Source organism: Xenopus laevis, chromosome 1L (genome assembly GCF_017654675.1).
Source record: "Xenopus laevis strain J_2021 chromosome 1L, Xenopus_laevis_v10.1, whole genome shotgun sequence".
Classification (NCBI taxonomy): Eukaryota; Metazoa; Chordata; class Amphibia; order Anura; family Pipidae; genus Xenopus; species Xenopus laevis.
In genome coordinates this window covers 62102692-62120538 of record NC_054371.1, presented here as the reverse complement: position 1 = coordinate 62120538, position 17847 = coordinate 62102692, and the positions used below count along the sequence as shown (strand labels likewise).

Sequence of the window (17847 nt, the reverse complement as noted above, 5' to 3'; positions counted from 1 at the left end):
ATTGTACACACACTGTAACTATATTTTATGCTCTGTCTGAAAGGTTTTAAATCTCTATCCGTTGGACAAAAGTAGACCTTTTCTAAAGCTGGCAATAGATGCAAAGATACCATCATATGAAATGACCGTTCGTACGATTTTGGGACCATGTGTGGAGTGTCCTGACATTTTTCGTACCATTGAGATCAGTCTTTCAGTCGATCGGACAGGTTAAAAGATTAATATTGGCTAATGATACGATCTCTGCATGTATTGCCCATCTGACGATATCAATAGGAGATTGTCACTACTTTCCTTTGATTGCTGTCAACTAATGGCCTGAACATCATCTGATTTGTTCTCTTTACTACTTTATATTAATCTGAATGGTTAGTAGCAGGTCAGAAGATTGGCACAGACAATGGTTAGTCTGACATCGGCTATAATCTGTACGTCTATGGCCATTTTAAGAAATCCTCTTAAATGTGGTGCAAATTGTCTACCAGATCCCAGTTGAATGATAGTGTTGCCATACCAAGAATAGGCAGATTACACTGTTTTGCTTGTGTAGACATGCTTGTGTATCAGCAAAAGACTGGACCCCAGATGAAGCCATTTTCAGACCTGTCACACATACCAAAGAGAGCCATCAGGAGACTAGATTCTCAGTCTTGAGTGAAATGTATGCTTCAGTTGGAGTAAGCAGGACACTGTGACCTTAATAATTAATCCAGTAAGGTCATTTTCTTTATACAGCATTCTTAATTCACATTTTTGTGATCTCTTTCGGCCAAGGCCGTCTTTACCTCTTGTATTGGTTATTGGTTGCTATATATGTAAATCTGTATGCTTGTCGTATACACCCATTTATTGTATAGCGTTGTGGAATATGTTGGCGCTTTATAAATTCGTACGTGATAATAATCAGTGATGTATCTGAAGTCTGTGCAAAACTACTGGGAGCTACTAGTTTTTTGTGTTTTTAGTTGTGTGCTATTTAAGACACCTGCCTGTAGTGAACACTTAAAAATCAAGTAGTCCCATTGCTAACTTTGCATAAAGGTCAGTTAGTGACTCAAATACTGTGATTCATATTACATTTTATATTTGCTGTTCCCTACAAAACTGAACTGTGTGAACTGGTCATAAGCACACATCTAAAGGTCAACAAAGTTGGAATGGGACAGTCTGTAATGTCACTATAAGCTGCAATATGATGAACTTTTCTTTGTTTTGGTTGCCACACTGTGTATGCACTGCAATCAAAGTTAGAGCAGTCTGAAAGTGAATATGTAGAGCACACTACCTTTACTCATTTATGGCAAGGATTTAATTAATGTTGTACCCATTCACATAGCAACAGGACACAAAAGTATTTAATACTCAACAACTATCAACAACTGATAATTTTGTTTCTGATTTCTAAAAAGCATAATCTTACTTAATAGTACAGTGAATAAAGACTTCTATTGGGGGTGCCCAACGGCTGGTAACCTCCATGACCCTCATCCTCCTTCAACAGGATTGTGTGCATGCATATCCTTCATTCTTACCCCTGGAACACAGGGGACAGGGTGTCTGGAAGATTCAAACAACTGTCAAAATCTCCCTCATGCCCAGGTGCAGCTGGTGCGGCATGCTTTCCATAAATTTGTGCCATCCTGGGACCAGGCCTTTGTGGTCTCACCACATGTGTGTTTGTTTTGTTGTTAATCTTCACCTATGTTGGGGGAGGATAGAGAGGGTGTGTGGATTATTTGGTTATTGGTTACTTTGTTAAAGTTTCTACCATAGTCGTGCTGTCAACCTGCAGATCCTTAGGCCACATGAGGCCCTCTAAAAGATTTTTATATCAACGAACAAACCAAATAGCTCCACAGACCTCTAGGTATAATAATCTGGCTCCCAAATGTGAAATAGCAGATTACCTATTAACTATTATCCATTTGAGGGGGAGGGCACAGAGGATGTTTGGTTTGTTTGTACTTTTTTTACTGTAGCCGTCTAAATACATGTTATTGCCACCAAGATCTCTAGAATCTCCACAGACCTCTAGGTTTTACAATCTAGCCACCAAACGTGTCATAAAAAGCCATATATTTGGTACAAATTATGGAATTTGGCATTATACTACAGTATTCCTTTCCCCCTTTCATCATCCCACTTTTTCCTACACGCAAGTAAAACATGATAGTATCTATAGGTGATAATAACTATTGCCATGTTGAAGAGGCTTAAATAGCCAACTCCAATTAGCAATGTCACTCAACTTTGCTAAAAGGCGGTCTTATTTTGCTGTAACATTCTACTTGGTAAAAGACAGTGCTACTGCATAAGCGGAAATGGAGAGGACATGTTTTTGCACAGCATTACATTCATCAACACTACAGGTATTTCCTACTTTTAAGTAGGCACCTTCCTTGATCACCCATTGCTTATGGTAGACACATTATCCTTCACTATTCACTGCTGACTCAGATTACGAAAATAATTTTCTCTCCTTACCCTTTAGGGTCAGTGGCAGTTATCTTAAAACAATCATTTAAAATGCTCTAGCAGTGTTTCACTTGCATTCTTGAATTTTTCATTGCTTTTAAAGCCTCAGCTGAGTTAAAGCTAAACCATCTGAAGGAAGACACTAAAGCCTTGCCCAATGGATAAGGAAGGCTCTGAATCTCATTCAGTCTATAGCAACCAAAAGGAAGGAAGCCAGGCAGGATGTGCAGCACACAGATCCTTGAGCTAAATTAGCTGAGGAAGTATATATAGACAATCCATTAAAATGATAGAAGGGAAATGTGGGCTTGAAACAACTAAGCATTTATGCAAACAGATCTCACACACAAAAAATATCTCTCTCGGAGTAATAACCTTAAGCAAAATAATACTTGAAGGTCTGTGAATATACAGTAACAATGAACAGTGACCTCAACATAAATCTACATACAATATTATTCCTTCCCTTGTGGAATATCAAGAGGATATCCAATATACTTCAATATACTCTCTGCATACACCAAATACCAAAATCCATGTGCTTTGCCATTATTGGCCTCCTCCATACTGACCTCTGGAAAACATCCATGTATTGATCTACCAGGAAATCCTGATAGAAATGTGTGACACTGCGACTTTAATTTCTTGAACTCTGCATTACTCATCTTGGTAAAATTTAAGGAAGGCAAGACCTCTTACCTTTAGCAGAAGCAGAACTGATTCAGCTTGTCAATGCAAAAACTATATTACTACCAAAGGTTTTTCCAACTAGGGTAAAATCCCTTACATGGTTGCCTGTCTGGACCCAGAGAATGAATACTGTGTGGTTAAATACCACATTTTCAGGAAGTTCACACTAGGAGAATTTTTCATTTGATGGTTCTGTTCCTAATCAAAGGTTAGAGCTAGTGGGATCATAATGCAGTTTATCCTTGCACACAAAAGGGATGTCCATTTTCATCTCTGTTTGACCATTAATAATATATTTGTACATATGAATTACCACTTTTATCTGTTTTTTAAAGTCAGTAAAATCATTGAATGTGTAAAATCAGCAGATTTTCTGACTTTCCCTTCGGTGCAGCAGGGAATCGATTTCTGGTGTGGATAAGGTCTAAACACACTTTTATTACATTTTTCGCAAATCTAAATGGTATTTCAGGTACTATAAGACTATTAAATTCATTATGCACAAATTGCCATGTAACATTACAAGTTTGGGGTTTATCCTTAAATAAGTAATTTGAAAAATTTGCTGGTCACTTTTGATCTGGTTGAATGTATAAATAAATTATCTTTTTGGTTTGTCATATATTGTCAAAACCAACATTATGAGTATTCAGAGTTGCTACCTTTACTGGTAAAAGTTACCAGCCTTTGTTGGAGGGGATGGGCAGTAACATCATGAGAATGGGGCAGGTATATTATGGAATAGGTGTGGACCTGTGTGTTTAAAGAGTGGGGATTAATGTGTACTATTGGATTATATGTACTTATTTGGTTCTCCATTGAATATACTATATACATACCAGCACTTACATAGTATGGCCAAAAGTATCTAGACCCTTCATCTACAATGTGATGCTCTCACTTGGAACTCACACTGCTGTGTTCCAAACTATCTACTGAAGCAATGTCAGCATAAGAACTACTTATGGGGAATATGTGGTTTTATGGATAATCAGAAGCAGGACCGCCATCAGAAATCGCAGGGCCCCATATGACAAAATTTCCTGCACCCACCGCAAGCCCCACCTATAGGTCCGCCCTGCCCACCCCACAGGTCCGCGCCCCACCACACAGTAAAAAAAACAAAAAAAATATTGGTGGCTAGGGTTCCCACATGTTAATAAAAAGATATTGGTGGTCAGGGCCCCCAATAAAAAACATTTGTGGCCAGGGCCCCCCCATTATAAAATATTGGTGGCCAAAATTGGTGGCCAGGGGCCCCCCCACATTATGAGAAAATTCGTGGCCAGGGCCCCTTAAACGTCCATGCCTTCCCGAAGTCAGCAGCTCTCAGAAAGATGGGGGGCCCGGCTAATCAAGTAAGTGTGGCGTGGCCAGGCCCCCCTTACCCTCGGGGCCCCCTACAACTCTCCCCCCTGTCCCCCCCCCTGATGGCTGCCCTGATCAGAAGTGATCAGAACATCCTAAAATCACCATATGAATAATAATTAGAATAATCAGGCCCAGATCTTTAGTAGGACCACAAAGTCTCAGGCCTAAGCAGAAGGATTCTAGGGACGTCATAAAGCTCTGGCCACATCTGCACCAGGCACTGGGGGGAGTATTATTTAAGTGGAAACAGAGTGTGTGTATCAGATGAAGAAAGGCAACAGTCCACCATGAAATGTTACAATACACCAGAATGCATTTCAGAAGATCCCCAGGTGGTTGCATTAAGGCTAATGTAATGCTAAGAGTTTTCTCCACCATTAGGGTCAGGGCAACATGCAGATTTGGGGAGATTAGTCGCCAGGCGACAAATCTCCTCTTCTTTGGGGCAACTGATCTCCCCAAACTGCCTCCCGTGCCTTCCCACCGGCTAAAATGTAAATAGCCGGCGTGATGGCACTCTGAGTGATTTGTTTTCCGAAGTCGCCCAAAGTTGCCTCACGAGGAAACTTCAGCGACTTTGGCAAATGAATCGCTCAGAATAAAATACAAAACATTGACACATGCACCTGTGATGTATGTGTAGTAACAACACGGGTGCCCAAAAGGTAGATCGGGATCTACCAGTAGACCTTTAGTTGGTTATCAGTAGATCTCAAGACACTGTCAACAAACAGCTTGTCTAAATCACCCTCCTATTTCATGCTTTTTATTCAGATATTTATTATGGCAAGGTAACATAAGAAATAATTGTTTGTTAAATATAGCAATATACATTTTCTTATAAATCAATATTAAAGTAACATTTTCCATGGAACAGAATGCTAACAATGCTTTTATGGATGTAGATAATAATGGGACAACATCAATAAAAGTAGATGTATGTAAATCTACTGCTTCATTTTCTGAAGTCGCCCGAAGTTTGCTCGTGAGGCAACTGCAGAAAATTAAGCGATCTGAGTGCCATCCCGCCTGCGAATTAGATTCTAGGTGGTGGGAAGGCAGTTTGGGAAGATTAGTCTCTCTCGAAGAGCCAATTTGTTGCTGGGCGACTAAATTTCCCTGAATCTTTGCGTATGTCTCTGCCCTAAAGCTGGCCATAGATGCAAAGATCCGATCGCTCAAATCCTCGAACTATTGGACTTCGTCATCTCCCGACCTGCCTCTAACCATTCAGATCAAATAAAATAGAAAAGAACAGATCAGTTGATGTTCTGCCCCTGACAGCAATCGTACAAAAGTTATGTCGACAAAAGATAGTGACAGTCTCCCACTGAAAATTGTACGATCGGCAATACATGCAGACATTTTATCGGCAGAAATCTTTAAACCTGGCCGATCGACCAAACGACCAATCTCCGCCGGACGAAAAATGTGGGACACACACGTTCGAAAATCTGATCTTTGCATCTATGGCCAGCTTTACCCTTGTCCCATGAGAAACATAAAAGGATCTACTGTATTTACCAAGCAAGCAAAAGGAAAAAAAAAGGCTTTGTTTCTTTGCTTGTCACTGCAGGGAGTCATTAACACCCTGCTGTCGAGAGCACAGACACTAAGAACCAGGAGCCAGACAACCTGAACTAAAGAAGAGAAAAGACGGTGGCCACTCCTTCTGGACAGTCATTTAAACATAGAATAAAACCTGCTTACAAATTAGTAATTTTTCAACTAAATCAGAAACAATTCTACATTTAGGTTAAGGGCAATGACAAATGGGGCATTTGAGAAATCACAGATGACAAAACACCAGAAAATACCTTTGTCTTGCAGATGATGGTAATCTACGGGGGGTTATTTATCAAAGTCTGAATTTATCTCAACATGTTCTGCCAAAAACTCTGATTAAATCCGTACGGGTTTTTTCCTGCTTATTTATTACATTTTCCCGAAAATGTGGTTTGCGGAAAAAATCCAAATGTCACGATTTCTTCAAATTTTTCCACACGATTTTGTATGCTTTTTTCCCAAAAACTCCGAAATCATCAGGGTATTGCACGAAACATATCGCACATCAAAAAATCATTGGGACTTCTCCCATTGACTTGTAAATGCAACCTTGACAGGTCTGAGATGCCTGATTTTCTGATTTCGACTTTTCCATCCTCGGAATATAATAAATTCAGAATTTTTTTTTTAAAAGTCCGATTTTATATTAAAAAAATCACAACATTTTCAGGATTTTTCCATTCAGAGTTTAGTAAATAACCCTTGATGTTGAAACCAGCTGAACTGCAAAATTGAAATTATGAAATTTAAGGCAATAGCCACACCGTATTTTTGCAGGCTGAGAGAAGCAGATCTGCTCAGTTCCCCTGCTCCGTTGATTTGAATCTGATTAGCCTGTGTGCGCTCACACACAGTGGAGCTGAAGTTGAGGTCAGCCCGGAGATGCCTCCTTTCACATATTTAGGCATTGTGTAGTAGCAAAAAGTTGCCTGAAAAGGCAGTTTTGGACTATTACACAATGTATATGTGATACATATGTTTTATCATCTACCATTTATATTAATCCCGGTAGGGATGGTATTGGCACCTTGGTCCATCTGTCACTGCTCCATGTGCACCCAAAAGTGCAATTTCATTTCACTAGTATTTTGAGATAACATGGAAAGGGACATTTTGCCCTGTGTGCTATAGCCCTATAATTGCCACAACAGGGCAGTCTGATTAAGAAATGCTTAAAGGGGTTGTTCACCTTCCAAACCCTTTTTTAAATTGTTTTCAGATTGCTCCCCAGAAATAAAGACTTTTTATAATTACTTTACATTTTTTATTGTTTCAAACTTTAAGTTTAAAGTTGAATGTTTCGGTCTGTGTTTGTCTGTCAGCTCAGTAATTCAGGTGCAGACCATCTTGCAACATGTAGTTGATACATTTTTCAGCAACATCTCTGGTTTATCAGCAACTATTGTATCAATTCTAACAGTTGCCTGTAATGAAATTCAGGGATTCTGCTCAGCAGGGCCAAAGATAAGAAATGTATCTTCTAAATGTATCAATTTAGAACAGTTTACAGGGTTGACGACCCCCCCTTCCCAGAGCTGCTTTAGAAGGTGAAAAACGACACTTTACACTTCAGTATTAGAAAATCTGTCACACATAGAAAATAGTTGGAAAAAAATCTTTGGGGCAAATTCCCTAAGAGGCACAAATTCGCTATCGACCAATAGCAAAACACTTCGCCAGGCGTGAATTCACCAGGACAACGCTAATTCCCTAAAATGCAACGTTGCATCCAGGGCGCTGAACGCTAATTTGCATACGGCGGGAAGTGAAAGTCGAATGCATGTATATGTTGCAGCAAATACATTACATTACACAAGGCCAGGAAACCTTAATAAAATAAAATAAAGTTGTTATAATGCCCTACACATGAGCCCAGTGTATAGTTTTTGCACCATATGTTAGGAAATGTAGGGGGGAAGCCGGGTACCATTTTACGGTCTTTTGCAGGCTATCACCCTGAAAAAAAGGAAAAGACGCAAGCATTTTTTGGGACTTTGAGGAAGTCCTATGCACTCCATTGCACTTTGCCTGGTCTGAGGTGGCAAAGGCAAGTTTGGCGAATGAGGTAACGTTCAGTAAAATCCGCAGCATACTGAATTAGTGGAGTTACGTCCGTTCGCCAGAGAGAAAATTAGCCAGGCGTGCGAAGCAACACTAGCGTCTATCTCCTTTGCTAGCGAAGTGACGCCTGCACACATTAGGGAATTGGCGTTGTTACGAAATGACATCACGCGGGCGAATTTTCGCTAGCGTTAGTCACTTCACCCTTTAGGGAATCTGCCCCTTTATTTTTGGTGAACTATCTGAAACCAACTGAACTGAAAAAAAGTGCTGATGCTGAAAAGTATCAGCTTCTGCGACTTTTTTAAAACTGCTTACCAGTCAGTATCCCACTGGAACGCTATAACTCGTGGGCTCCCAGTTGTACGGTCCTTCCAATATAGATATAAATATGAGTACCTACACCAACACAAATAACTTTCCTGCACTCTGATGGGCCATTGGCAAAGAGACATATGCCATCATTCTGTTGCAGAGGGATTACTGTAAACTTCCACTCATTGTTATTTTAATGCTTCGGAGAACTGCCTTCTGCAAATAATTCCGCATTCATGTTTGTACAGAAAGTGAAAGTGCTGCTTTGTTTCTCAAGTAATTTCTATGTCTTCCATACAACAAATCATAATTTACAAACCTCTGCTTTCATTTTTAAAGTTCAGTTAAGCCTTGCTATGGTGCTAGAGCTCATCACTTGGCTCCTAATATGTTCAAGGATGAATGTTGGTTGGACAGATACAAACACAGTGGTGGTCATTTATAAAGTTCGCGCAGCGCAAATGGTTGTATTGCGCATGTTTTTTCCTGAACGGTAATATATTGCACTGCTCTGCCGTCTTTCCGGTTTTTGCGAATTCACAGTGTGAATAGATTTTCACAAATGGCGCGACAATGAGACGGGAGTTTGCATCCAATGTGTGAGATTGTTGTGCGCAAAAATTGCGTTGACAATAACTTAAATTCGCAGTTTGCGAAACTGTTTTGCAAATATTTTATCCGCCACCAAAGTTGTGGCGTAATTGAGTCGCAGAGTGTGCACATAAATATTTGCAAATTGTGACATATTTAAAAAGCTGCTATAGACATTCGCATTGTGAAAAAAAAATTTGCAATTCTGTTTGCACCCACTTATTCAGCTTTATAAATATAACCATGCACAGGGCAAATATATTCACTTTGCGAACCAATCTGCTCTGCGCAAAGTTTATAAATGACCCCCAGTGGCCGGGTAGTTAGCATTATTACAGCACTGGGGTCCGACATTTGATTCTAACCAGGGCTCTATCTGCAAGGTGTTTGTATGTTATCCATGTGTTTGTGTGGGTTTCCCGTGGGTTGCTCTGGTTTACTCCCATGCTCCTAGCTCCAGATAAAATTGTGAATGTGATAGGGTTTGGATTTTAAACTCCACTGGGCCAAGAACTGATGTAGAATGTGTGTGATATAAAGTGAATAAACTACCCCCTATTGTAAAATATATATATATCTATATCTATCTATCTATCTATCTATCTATATATAGTGAAAGCCACTAAAAAGGATTTCTGTCCATATAATCTATGACTGACATCTGTGCAGTTGGCCAATTTAAAAGAAAATAACAAAAACAAGGACATTTCTAGGCAGAAAGAATTCCTGGAAGAAAATAGTCGTATCTGTCTGTGCCTGGAAATGAGGAAATTAGGGAGATTTGGCAATTTTGGACCATGAAACCACAGTATACAGAAAAACATGATGTCAAGTTCATCCTTTTGAAAGTCCTGTACAAATGGACCCAAAGAGAAGCAAAGCCCAAGCAGGCAAGGAATCCTATTCATTGAAAACGTGCCTCTAATTGGTAACATTTTACATTTTCCCTCCTGTCAGAAATATAAGGGCAAGGCACAATTAGAGAAAAGAGGAGAAAAGCAGGCCAGTGCAGGAGGAGTGTTAAACGTGTTGTGTGAGTGGATAAGGGAACGTGTAGGGGGGGTTTTAGTTGTACTTTAGCAGTGACTTGGGTCAGAGCCACGAGCTGACGAGATTTCTGTTGTACACGGCGGCCCAGTTCTTCACAAACCCCCTCCCCCTCCTGTCTCTTTTAAGACGGGCCCCAAGTCAGCAGTGCGCTGTGTGATTAGGGTTGTGCTTTGCAGACGCTCCCTGCCTGGGGTGTGTATGTTGTGTATTGGCAGCTGGGCGGCTTCGACTCCCTGACGCCAGAGAGTCCAGATCAATCCAGGCAGCCGGGGAGAGAGGAGGAGGAGGAGGAGGGAGCCTCACATCCCGGGCTGCTGGGGAAAGGCATGCGACTTTTTGCTTACGTTATTAGACACCGACAAGCTGCGACAGTGTAACCGGGCACCGAGAAAGGGCGTTTTGTCCAGCAGGTAAGCCATACACTGGAGGAATTGTTTTGGGATGGGACCGGCAGCCTCCGCTCCTCTCTGTGAGGTCACGAGCTGAGCTCTAGGGAGTCCGGCCCTTGTCGCCATCATGTACTGTCCCGTCTTCAACTTTCCCCCGCGCTCCACAGAGCTCCCACACTCTCCCACTCCTTTTTTATGTGTCCGCTATATTGTTCCCTTTCGTGGGAATGTCAGGGGGTCGCCTTATAACTTCATGATTTTATCATTTGTATCGCTCCGCGGGATACGAGACAGTGGCTTATTTTATCACTCTTTCCCCCACTTTACTGTCCCGCTCCTCCTCGCTCACACTCCCATGCTGCGGGAATTGCCATTTCCAGACTAGTGCGCAGTGCCCCCCCTCTCCTCTAGCCAACATGGATCTGCCGCCCTGGAACTCCCCACTGCTGCCAATTAGTGTGAGAGAGAGGGAGCGCTCACATGAGGCCCAGGCGGGGTGCAACAGAATGGAAGTGCTCCCTGAGTACGGGGAGCGGGAGGGAACCCATTTTGGCATTAATAAGAGGGACCCTTTTGGGGGGGGGGGGTAGATACCATTGCAAATGATTGATTAAAAATGTTAAGCATCTTGGATGTGTAATTTGCAGTTGTTGTTAATCTGGTAATCCCTGGGGACGTTATGGTTGCCCGACAGTACTGTGTGGATGTCTCTCTGATGTATACCCCCCCCTGTGATTATAGTACAGCCGGCACCTCTGTCTGCGACACCAATTGCAACTTCAGCCGGATGATACCACCTTGGCTTCCTCTGTCACTACTCTCTGCTCTATAGGTGCGACAATTTCTGTCCATAGCAGCGATTCCAAACGTGTGTGTGTGTGTACAACTCCCGGGCAGCCCAGACTCGGCCTTACTGTAGACTATGCGTTACTGGCAACTTTCTTTCCCTTTTGGATGTTGAAGGGAGGGGGGAGGAGAGGGGATGCAGCGTCATGGCGCCGGCGGTGCACAGAAGCCCTTGTGTGTGTGTGAGATTCTCTCTCTCTGCTCCCTCATTCCAACAGCCCAGTCCTGCACCGCTGCTTTATTAGGCTGAGGTGACTGTCCCGTTGAAGTGATTGAAACTTTGCCTGTGCTTGTCAGGAGTAGTGTACTTGTAGTATAAAGGGCACACAAACAGCTAAAACAGCATAATGTGATTGTGCAGCCAGTGGTGTGTCTTGTGAGACACTGGAGGGAAGTTGTTTCCTGTGAGGTAACAATAGTGGCACAGTGTAGCCATGTGGGAAGGCCCAGGATGTTCAGGAGTCGCATGTCGTCTTGTCATTAGTAACAAGTGGCCCTCACCCTCCTTTCAGCTCCTTTATCTCACGCGTTGGACGTGGCCAACAAATTCACATAAACCCATAAGCAGAGTCCCCCTCCCCCATCAAAAATAAACCCTAAATATTTTTCCTAGACAGATGTTAGTTTGTGCATAGTCTGCCCATCAGTTTAGAGGTTGATTTAAACTGTTCCCTAGAGAAATGCAAGGGTTCTTGGCTGCAGTCATTCCAGACCATAGCCGGCTTTGTAAGGTTCTATTCCCTATTGCTGTCTAGTAATCCAGGGTCTCGACATTTTATAAAAGGATCACATTATGACTGGATCAGATTACAAGTTGTGTGTGTTTATAGAGTTCCATGACCTGTATAAAAACACTCGGCCTTCGGCCTCGTGTTTTTATATGGTCATGAAACTCATCAGTAACTTCTAATATCCTTATATTTTACAAGAGGGGGGTACTTTATTCACTATATATTTTCTTTAAATATGTTGCTTGGTGCCCTAACTCGTTGTCATCCCTTGTAACCTCCTCCTTCAGTTTTACTTCCCTGTGCTAAAGACAACACAAACTAGATGAACTAGGAAAGTTCTGATTTCTTTAATCCAATCAATAGGAGCCCTGCTATATTTTGAGTGTGTAGCTAAAGAGGTATACAGTGATTTTGGTTGACAACGATGGCCCTGTCAACATCAAGTAATAAGAGGTATGGGATCCATTATCCGAATACTCGTAATCTATAAAGCACCAAATTATGGGAAAACCGTTTCCCATAGACTCCATTTTAACCAAATCTATTGTTTTTCTCTGTGATAAAAAAAGTAGATTGTACTTGATCCAAAATAAGATAATTAATCCTTTTTCGAGGCAAACCAAGTTTATTGGGTATTTAATGTTTCATTTATTATATATTTTTTTTTTTTTTGGTACATTTAAGGTATTAAGATCCAAGTTACAGAAAGATAAGTTATTCAGGAAAGCCCTAGGTCACAAGCATTCTGCATAAAACAGGTCCCATACCTGCAGTGCATTTCCTACCCGGAACTTGCATGTTTTTTTTTCTTTCTTCTCCCTGTCCTGAACCCCTCAATGTAGTAATGGTTTCATTGATCTCAGTGAGGCAAGTCACATTAGAACTCTTGACTCCCAAGGTTTCTTGTACATAGGGCACCTTGTCTTTATTGTATTCAAAAGGAATGTTTGCATTTAGAGTAAATAGGAAGATCTGCTGTTTTCTTTTACATGTTTAGTAAAAAAAAAAAAAAAAAAAAAAAAAAGGTATGGGACCTGTTATCCAGAATGTTCGGTACCTGGGGTTTTCCGTATAACTGATCTTTCCATAATTGGGATCTTCATACCTTTAGTCTACTAGATAATAATTTAAACAGGTATGGGACCTGTTATCCAGAATGTTCGGTACCTGGGGTTTTCCGTATAACTGATCTTTCCATAATTGGGATCTTCATACCTTTAGTCTTCTAGATAATAATTTAAACATTAGATAAACCCAATCGTCTGGTTTTGCCTCCAAATAAGGATTAATTATATCTTAGTTGGGAGCAAGTACAAGGTATTGCAGAGAAAAAGGGAAAAAATTGGATTATTTGTATAAAATGGAGTCTATGGGAGCCTTTCCGTAATTCGGAGCTTCCTGGATAATTGGTTTCTGGATAATGGATCCCATACCTGTACTAATATTAATATTTTTGCATATTCTCTTATTTACATGTGTTTTTAAAAGGCACACTGTATTTGGTCAGGTTTGGAAGACGCTAGACTGCTGCTTCAATCCTTGGTGTTTGTTGAGAGTTCAACTCTCCTGGGCTAATGTTAGACTTTGTTGCTTTGTGTGTGCGTGGAGTGCGAGAGGCTGGAAACCATCGCAAGCTTTTATTTTCCTAGACTGCTCCAGGAGTGTTCGTTGATGGTGATAGTTTATTGCAATATTTTCCGAACTGTATGTTGGAGATTAAGTTTAGTAATTGCAAGCTGCAGTTAATAATGCGTCTTAACATACTTTTAGCTATCTTCCTTTTTTCATTGTACATTTTGATCTTAAGAGAAATTGCCAATGCTCTTTGAATCTGTGTAATTGGCAATTATTTTTTTTTTTTTTTAAATCCTTTTCATGGTACCGCTACTTCAGCTGCTGATGAACTACAGTTCCCAGAATCCAACTGCAGCCTTGAAGCTTAGGGCAGTTGCACAAGGAAGATCTTGTTCCATGTGATCAGAAAAGCTCCCAAAATACCTTTACATTGGCGGGCATGAACCTCTGCCATTTTTCCTAAAGGCTAAGTAACAATGCATGGGCACCACTTACTAGGTTATTCTAAGACCCACCCCCACCCAAACATTGACAAAGGTGAATTCAGGTTAAGAAATATGAGAATGGGTTCATTTGCTGAATTAGCCAAGGCTGTAATTTGCCCTCCATGGGCACATTGAGTATAAAGTGCCTATGTTTAATGTATGTACATAAATAACATGCTGTGTTTGTGTGCTGGATGTAGTTATTCTATTCTTGGCACTGCCATATTTTATCTTGCTTTGTCCTGTTCAAAGCACATTTATGATGATAGCACCTTGGAAATATCAGGGTGTAATACACGAGCCATAAATATCCTTTAAATCATATCCTTATGATTGGTGCTTAGTGATGTCATTTCTGTCACATGACTCGCTGAAACTTGTGTATTCTAATAAATAAAGTACCCCCTGTTGTAAAATATGAGGATATTAGCAGTATAGCTGACCTCATACACATGGATACCTAATGTCGTTTCATTATTTTGAGCAGACCGTCCAAATAATTTGATCTAATAAGAAGTAGAGAGACATTTTTATATTTATTACTCGGTATAACCCATTCTTTTGTCAAGCATTCGTATCGTTGTCATGTATATACATATTAACAATAATTATATTATTGAAACACACTGGTTTTGTGATATTCTTAATCTGTTGGCCCTAGGCAGGCTGGGGCAATTTTTGCATTAGGGGCTGGCATTACATAGGGTGCAATTAGGGGTGCCACCTTTTTTCTTTGGGGAAACCGGGCAGAAAGCAAACTGGATGACGTCGGAATGCGGGTCAGATGACACAATAAGCGTTTGGCATTCACTTCAATATCCTATCTGGATTTCCAAATTTGGAAATCTGGGAAGGCACTTTTCACCCAGGCAGCCCTTCCAAAAACCTGGCAAACCTAGCTATTATGCAATTCAGCGCTCCACTATTAATATATGATTATTAACTTGTATTTATAGAGCACCAACATATTGTGCAGCACTGTACATACTAAAGCAGGCAGGTTATCTCTGCAAACTATTTAACATTTTGTTTTAATAGGTTTGGGTTGTCCATTTAGCCTAAGACATAATTAAGCTTGGGTCCATCTTGCCTTACCATGCCAACTATTGGTTTGATCCATGCCAGGCTTCACCCAGCAAGTTATACACATTTTATCTTATAAAAGAGCTACTTGTATGTCGATTGGCTGTAACAGACATCCTGTTTTGGAATATAAAATAATTATTTAGTGCCATTGTTTAAGTGAAATGCCTGCTTCATGTCTCACCTGTGGATGATCAGACTGTTTGGCTGTTTGTGTATATTATGTGTGTGTATGTAGTCAGACATGAGGTAGGACATAACATTTATGAACCTGCATGTGCCTGATAAAAATAAACCTAGACGTCTTGCATCTTTAAGATTTTTCTTATGTGGTTGCTGTAAATTTAACCCATGCTGTTGCTTCCAGGTTGTGGTTAAAAAGGGCTCCATCTGTGTAGTTTTACCCAGCTAATGGAGGGCTCATCCATGCCTTATAAATAATGTAAACTGTATCTAATGGAGAGCCTCTGGGGACTGGGAGAAAGCATCATTACCGGGTTTTTAGGCTGCTCAGAATTTCAGATTGATTTACAGCACAGATCTGGTGCAAAATGATACATCAGGGCGACAAGGGGTCATCCTGCAATAGTGTTCTGTGTGTGATTGCTACTACTGTAATTATGATTAAACACACTGGCATTTCTTCTCGGAATCTGTTTGTGGGCATCATTTATATATTGCTGCGTTTCACTGGGCTGGAAAAGCTGTTACATCTGTCTTTCCTAAATATTGTGCCATGTTTCATCATGAGTTTATGGGTGAATATGTCAGACTAATGCTATCTTCAGTATAACGTTTTCTGGTTTTCCAAACAAGCTGAAATAAAACCACTGTAGAATTCTGCTTTTGTCTGTTTAGGGTCAGTCCACATGAGCAGATTCGTGGAGATTGGTCGCCACAGTGACAAATCGCCCTTTCCTCTGTGCGACAATCTCCCCGAACTGCCTTCCCTCTGCCCTCCACCAGCTAAAATGAAAATCACCTGCAGCAATTCACACGTGGCGCTTCGTTTTCCGAAGTCGCCCTGAAGAAGAGGCGATTTGTCGCTGGGGCGAGTGTGGACGAGTCTGCTTCTGCGGACGGACCCTAAAAAGGAAACCTTCCCTCACTGGAAAATCATTTTTAATACCATCACTTTATTTTAAGTGGTTTGTTTGTTTTAATGCAAAAGTAGTATCTGTGTGTATTTAATGCAGATGATGCATGTAGGTGCCTCTATGAACAGTCTTCCTGCAACAGAACATTTCCAAAGCCTGACACCGTATGAGTCGGCTCTGACTCAGTATCCTGCCTTCAGCAAAGCTATTAACCCTGTTGGTAAAGACTATGGAGGCAATAGGAAGGGCTAATATTGCTGAAAGCAGACTATCAACGATAGATGACTTTTTTTTTCATGAAAGCGTACGAAAATATGTAAAAATAAATGCATAATTAAGGAGAATATATCTTTATTAAAATTAATTCGGATATAAATATTGATTTTGTGAAAAAATGATGATCAGCTCATGGCTCTTTTTTTATCACCACCTTGGTACAGGTATGGGATCTGTTGTCTGGAAACCCATTATCCAGAAAGCTCCGAATTACGGGAAGACTGTCTCCCGTAGACTTCATTATAATCAAATGATCCAAATTTGAAAAATGATTTCCTTTTTCTCTGTAGTAATAAAACAGTATCTTGTACTTGATCCCAATTAAGATACAATTAAGCTTTATTGGAGGCAAAACCTATTGGGTTTATTTCATTTTTACATGATTTTCTAGTAGACTAAAGGTATGAAGATCCAAATTACGGGAAGATCCGTTATCCTGAAAAGCCCAGGTCCCGAGCATCTTGGATAACGGGTCCCATACCTGTACATCAAATTCTATTCTACACAATGCATTGTACCCTGAAGTGACACTAGTCTTCAATATATTGCAAAATATTTCTTATTATGCAAACTCCCCCCCCCCCTTCTTTTATTTAAATGAAATGACTATCAATGGACTGATCAGTATAAGGCTGGTGCAAAGCATTTTGAATATGAAAGTTGGTTACTAGCTGGCAATAACTAGGCTCTGTGATTAATTTACTTTCCATTGGCCAAACAATTGGATCACCATGATTTGGTGTGTTGGTGGCCAAATTGGGTGACGATCCACTTAATAGGTGACCTCGAGAAACAAGATCTGTCTATCTATGGCCAGCTTTAAGGTGGCCATACACAAGGAGATGGATTTCTTCCCAGTATGCCCACAATGAGGTGGGCAATATCGTTCTGATCCGATCGTGGGCAGATGGTGATCAGAATGGAGGCCATACAGGTGGTTGGATTGCGGGACTGCATCAACGAACAGATGAGGCCGTGATCTGACGGGATTTTTCACTGTGCCCGATTGACATATGGCCACCTTTCGGCCAAATATCAATCAGGGAAGCCCGTCGGAGGGCCCCACACGGGCCAATAAGCTGCCGACTGTCTGTTGGCAGCTTTTGTCGGCCCTTGTATGGGCGCCTTTAGACTAATGCCAGGCGGCGACTGTTTCTCTGCCTGCCTATACGTGCAGTTTCTCTGCCTGCTTATAAGTGCAGGACTAGAAATGGTCATTCCACTCCTACCTTCTGTGTTTGTACCC

General features: G+C 40.9%; 1 protein-coding gene across 1 annotated transcript in view; it reads left to right on the top strand.

The window, feature by feature from the left end:
- Window positions 1–10432: 10432 nt before the first annotated feature.
- The window catches only part of smad1.L (SMAD family member 1 L homeolog), a gene marked incomplete at its 5' end in the record, with an annotated part of 42200 nt that continues 34785 nt past the window's right edge, over window positions 10433–17847 (top strand). The window contains 1 exon segment of the mRNA NM_001086504.1: window positions 10433–10529.